At 36.1% G+C, this 6,460-nt stretch overlaps 1 long non-coding RNA gene across 1 annotated transcript; it reads left to right on the forward strand.

Moving 5' to 3' along the window:
- Positions 1–276: 276 nt before the first annotated feature.
- Positions 277–811, forward strand: LOC122148681. Its single transcript, XR_006162552.1, has 3 exons — positions 277–357; positions 637–665; positions 760–811. It is a non-coding gene; the product is annotated as an uncharacterized LOC122148681 (long non-coding RNA).
- Positions 812–6,460: the final 5,649 nt, after the last annotated feature.

Raw genomic sequence — 6,460 nt, forward strand, 5'->3', positions numbered from 1 at the left:
TTTCTGTCAATATGGGTGCGGTGTGTACATTAATGAGGGAAAAAAAAAGAACTTAAATGATTGTAGCAAATGGCTGCAATATAACAAAGAGTGAAAATTTAAGGGGGTCTGACTTACTTTCCTTACCACTGTATACATAACATATATATATGTATATATATGTATGCAAAAGGAATAAAAGGAGCTTAAGCAGCTGAAACTGGAACCCCCCCCCTTTGATGCTTTCATTATGATTGTGATCAGTGGACCCATCTCTGACTATGACTGTCTCTTCTTCAGTGATAGTGATTTCTGCTGCTGCTGCGTTCGCTGCTTTCATTACTGTTCTTCTCTGGTTGATCTGGAGAAAAAGAGCTGGTGAGAAAAACAGATTTGCTCTTTTCTAACAATTAAAAACAGTTAAGATCTCACTGTAAAGATCATGTTCAGATTGTATGTATTATAGAAATATGGATTATGTGACTGAGAAACAGAAGTTTATTCCTGTAATGTCAGTCTCATAGAGTTATCAAGTTTCTGTCATTCATTTTAATGATTCTACTTAATCTTGCTTCTTGTGAAATCTGAACGTTGTTAGCATTCAGTGTTTTGCATGTGTTTCATCTTAAATATTCATATGAGGCACATTGTTTTCAGGTAATAAAAGAGAGACTGATGAATCGGCGGTGAGTTCAGTAATAACAGTGATTTAGATCTGATTTCTGTCTTTAAAGCTCAATAAAGTGTGATTCATCAGTTATAACTGTTTGTTGTCTGAAGGTCAAAAATGAGACGATCAACATGTCCACTCCTGCTGCTGCGAGAGACAATGTGAGTCAAATAAACCATTCAGTTCTTTTCAGTTTTATAATGTGATTTGCTAAAATCTTCAGTGTTATTTGACACATTACAGTGACAGACATGTCTGTTCTGTGTGTTAAATATTTAGGATATTTAGGGTGATGTGACTTACTCTGAAGTCTCTTGTTCCAGTAAAAAGCCAGTAAAATCACTCAAAGTGAGTAGACAGCAGCTCATTCTCTTGTTCTTCATCACTGACTGCTGTTCAGAGAAAAGCAGAGCAGCTTCTCTCGTCTATACACTGCTGAGATGTAGTTCTGAATCTGAATCTCAGATAAATGAAGCTTTATCAACATGTGGCTGTGGTTCAAACACTGACGGAGAAACTCTGTGCTGTTCTTTCAGGATCAAGATGATTCAGTGACTTACGCTGCCATCAGATGAACAGAAAATGAGCCGCTGGGTGAACTTTATGCCTCTGTGAACAAGAACAAGAGCTGCACAAATCCAGATTCATGATACAGATCACTGCATGAGCCCCTCGTATCAGCAGCAGATGTGACGTTTCCACGACTGCTGAGATTCATGGCTTTGCTGTTTGGAAGAATTAGATATTTGTATGTGAATCAACAGAACTTTTATGCACATATTTGTTAAATTCATACAGAGCCCCCTAAAAGGATATGGTAGTAGAAAAAGTTTAATGTGGGAGGAAAAAATATTTTTCAAAACTTTTGCATTCCCTCAAGAAACTTTTGCATTCTCTCGCAAAACTAGTTGAGTTCGGACAAACTCTTCCTGTTTACTTAGGTTTATACAGCTCCATATGTTCACAATGGAGCAGTTCATAGAGTTTTATTTTGAACTTGGACTCAAATATACAAAAATACAGTCAGTGCTTAGTTCAAGGCACGGTTTTGGGGAATTCTAAAATGCTTAATGTGGCTTAATGTTTTAAAAAAATTAATTTTATTTTAGTATAATCTATGCTTAGTTCAAGGCACGGTATTATTAGGCTAATAACCTTCACTGATAGGTCATATGATGCTGCTAAAAAGAACATTATTTTGTGTATTTGGTGTAATGAAATGTGTTTATGTGGTTTAAGGTTAAAAAACATCATTTTCCACATACTGTACATTATTGTTTCTCCTCTATGCCCCGCCTTTCTGAAACACGTCGATTTTTACAAGGCTCATCGCTTTGAAAAGCAAGGTGTGCTCTGATTGGCCAGCTATCCAATGCATTGTGATTGGCCGAATACCTCAAGCGTGTGACGGAAATGTTACTCCTCTTAACATGCTGTGAAGCCTTGTCCAGCCGGAGCGACGAGACATAAACACAAACCCATTATTAAACATGATATAAATATGATTTCTAGCCGTGTCTTCTTTTGGAAGGCCAAACAAAGTTGTTTAGCTTTCTCAACAAAACAGCATCATCCACAGCGGCGGCCTTGAGTGAGCAGAGGCGGGCGGCTTGAGAACGGTGTAGCAGGCGGATTCTATGAAGGAGCGTCTGTTGGTCTTGCAGCAACCACATGTGACGACCCCGGGCCGAAAGCCGATCCGGCGATCCACAGCACAAAGTTGATGTATTTCCTCAGGCACCAGCACGGATCAGCTCCAGGCATGACGAAGTGGATATCGTCCTCTTTTGGAAGGCCAAACAAAGTAGTTTCGCTTTCACAATGAAACGCACAGCGTCTGTGTGTGTTTCACAGCGGCAACAACAATACTACAACGAGAATAAAAGGTACTGTACAGATTAATTGTTTGTGTGAACTTCTTTGTTTGTTTGAAATTTTGGGAGGTATTGAAGTATTGATGTGGTGGCGTGTTAGAACGAGCCGTTTTAGGAGGGTGTGGTTAACTTTTATAAAGAATATCTCTTTAGGTTTGAGACTTTAGTCTTTGCAACTTTACAGATCTTCTTTATTCACCAAGAGCTTGTAACACTCCAAAGAGAAAGGAAAAATTGAAATCGCATCATATGACCCCTTTAATAATGTTACTATTAATAAAGCAGAATAGCCTTGAATATGAACGCAATGCCCTGCACATTCCAAATAAATACCATCATATGACAGCAGGGGTGCCCACACCTTTTTTTTGGGATGTACTTTTTTTATGATGAGATGATCGGGTTTTACAAATTGAAAAATAAATGAATAATAAAATACATATATAAGAAAAATAATATAATAAAGCTTATTGGGATGTATCTTTATATTGTATTAATTTAATGATTATTATTATTATTTAAAAATAATAATGAAAAAATCATGTTCAATTCTTTAATACCCCGTAGAAATGGCCCTGCCTTTGCCTAAAGCAGTGGTTCTCAACCTTTTATCCCCCGAGACCCCCTTCTCTCTAAATCAATACAGCAACCCAAACCTTTTCTATTCACTAAAACCATATTCTAGTGTTATTACTTTTCAATTACATGTAATTAATTTTAAACAAAACAAATTCAAGATAGATTTAAAAATTAAAGTTTTTTTTTTTTTTTGTCAAACATACCTGCAGATATTCTATACAACTTAAAAGTACATAAAGCTCAATTATACAGTAAAAAATGAGCACAAGTCAACCTGCATTACCAAACAAGACCACAGAGAGATGCCAAAGGACTGCATATAAACTACTACGGATCCATTCAGAACCATTAAACACCAAAATACAATTGAAAAATTAAACCATTCTGAATGTGCAGAAATAATTTGGTGCCACATATGAATAGTTCCTCTGTCAGAACAAGCTGTTTGGAGCGTCTGATGCCCATATGTACATAACCATGTACATGATCCTCACAAACCTCTCCAAAACACGCTAGCATCTGTGATAAAACACTCACTGTATACAACTATGTGAATATACTGAGCTGTGTTCAAGCAGAAATATGATGTTTAGTGAATAGTGCGCCGAGGGCACATATAAGGTTCGTTTGCACATCAATTATAACGCACACGCGCGCCTCAGGCACGATCCTGTATGTTACTGTAATCATCTTTACTCTGATTACAATCATCATCCATTAAAACTTTAGGCTACTAGTGTGACACTGGCTTCTTTTATCCAGCCGAGAGCTGTAATTGCGTATGTTCATACAGCGGTTTTGAGCCACTGTTCAGTCTTTATAGTGCAATGAGAAACGGCTTGAACTGCTCCGAAACACAGAACAGGCTATCACAGAATAAGTTGAGAGGTGGCGCTTAATGTGGGTTAATATATATGTGTGTGTATATATCTATATATATATATATATATATATATATATATATATATATATATATTTTTTTTTTTTTTTTTTTAAAAAGCCCATATACTGTATATATATATATATATATCTTTTGTAAAAGCCCAAGTTTTATATTTTATTAAAAATATAAACTTATGCACAGAAAAGCAACCTTCTAATAGTTTTTTATAATATGTTGTCTAATGGGGAGGAAACACGTGAACCGCGCGTTCCATTCTGGGCTCAACAGCATTTCTCTGCATAATATAAACTGTAAATAGATTTGGTATTTTTAAATCACCGTTTTCGTTCATTAGCCTACCTTAAGTGTTTTCTATGGGGGAGAAAAAACTTAACGTGCAGGGCGTTGTGTTCATATTATTCTGTTTATTAATAGTAATATTATTAATAAGGTTATTATCCGTATTTATTATTATAGAATTTGGTCCTCCAATGTCACTTTTTTAAAACATTAATCCACATTAAGCGTTTTAGAATGTCCCAAAACCGTGCCTTGAACTAAGCACTGACTCTATGAACTGCTCCATTGTGAACATATGGAGCTGTATGAACCACTGCAAGCTGTAAGTAAACAGGAAGAGTTTTCAGAGCTCAACTGGTTTTGCGAGAGAATGCAAAAAAAAAAAAAAATTCCACCCACCCTGATTTTTTTTGCTCCACCCACCACCATGTCCCTTAAGGGGCTCCGTGAATTCAAAATGTAAGTGCTTGTAGTAAAAAAAAAAAAAAAAAAAAATCAACCAAATGCAGCAGTAGAAGCTACTCTGTCTTTCAGCTTGTACATTGGCTGTTTCTTGTAGAAAAAGATGTCAGGTACACATTAGTGTGAGAATTACATCAGTATCTGTTCACATAATATTCTATATTGTCACAAAATTAAATGTCAGCTATTTTTCTTTTTTTTTTTTTCACGTGACAATAAAGAGAATGGAATGGGTCAATGGTCATGGGTTCAAACTAAAGTTCTTCTTTTCTAGTAAAAAAGCTGATGTTTATTGTCGTGACGACTGCATTATGAGATGAGGATGATTGAAATGACATTTGATTGTGTCACATTTATATTCTCCAGTCGAAACGCCACGACACCCCAAAATCAAAAGAAAATCAAACCAATGAAGCCGATTAAGATGTTTTGCACTGAGATTATTTATATTTTCATCAGTTCTTGTTCTCTTGGTTTCGTGTCTCTCCTCACTGGATCTGGTTTTGTCTGCATTAGTGTCTGTGTGAGTTTGGATCTTCAGTTGTGTGTCATTGCAGTTTCTCAGGAAAATGTGTCCAGATCAAATAAAATAAATTAAAATAAGAAAGAAATTAGAAAATTATGTTTTGCGTAAAGAAAATAAAACTTATTTTAGGTCCATTAAGAAGTTTTGTTGATGTTGGTGTTTGTTTTCATATAATGTTGTGTTTGTTGTTCATATAATTTTGAAAAATAAAATCCTTACTGCTTTACTTTAATTGTTTGTGTAATTCTAATGTTGGGTTTTTCTTGTGACAACTTACCCCATATAGTGTGACGACAAGGAACTTTCTGTTTTTTTTCTGGACGATAATAGAGGAAATGTTCAGTTGCCTTTTTGTTTTTGTTTTGTGTTGTTTTGTTTTTGGCAAAGACTTCAGGATTTTGAATTGGCTGGACTAAGATCAAGTAGGGATCAGTGGGTGCAGTGAAAGTGCGGTGAAAGTTTAGACAGATAGCTTTAGCTATTACTGTAGTAAATTATCTAACACTCCAGTGTAGGATACTACAACATGACAGTCATAACAGCGCAGGTCAGGCCAAAACACATACAGTGGGGAAAATATTTATTTTATCCCCTGCTGATTTTGTAAGTTTGCCCACTTACAAAGAAATGAAGGGTCTTTAATTTTTGTGGTATTTTTATTTTAATGTATAGAGACAGAGTACCAAACAAAAAAAACCAAAAAAAAAAAAAAATATATATATATATAGAAAGGCTAGAAATTGATTTGCATTTCAGTGAGTGAAGTAAGTATTTGATCACCAAGAAAAACATGACTTAGTACTTGGTGCAGAAACTCTTGTTGGCAAGCACAGAGGTCAGATGTTTCTTGTAGTTGGTCAGCAGGTTTTCACACATCTCAGGAGGGATTGTGATCCACTCCTCTTTACAGATCCTCTCTAAATCCTTAAGGTTTCTTGGCTGTCATTTGGCAACTCAAAGTTTCCCTCCACAGATTTTATATAAGATTGAGGTCTGGAGACTGGCTCGGCCCCTCCATGACCTTCGTGTGCTTCTTCTTGGGACACTCCTTCGTTGTCTTGGCGGTATGTTTTTACAGAACATGCTCCCGTCCATTTGCCCCTCAATGCAGTGAAGTTGTCCTGAACCCTTAGCAGAAAAACAGCCCCAAAGCATAATGTTTCCACCTCCATGCTTGACTGTAGGGT

This window comes from Cyprinus carpio, chromosome A18 (genome assembly GCF_018340385.1).
Source record: "Cyprinus carpio isolate SPL01 chromosome A18, ASM1834038v1, whole genome shotgun sequence".
In the NCBI taxonomy this organism is placed as follows: domain Eukaryota; kingdom Metazoa; phylum Chordata; class Actinopteri; order Cypriniformes; family Cyprinidae; genus Cyprinus; species Cyprinus carpio.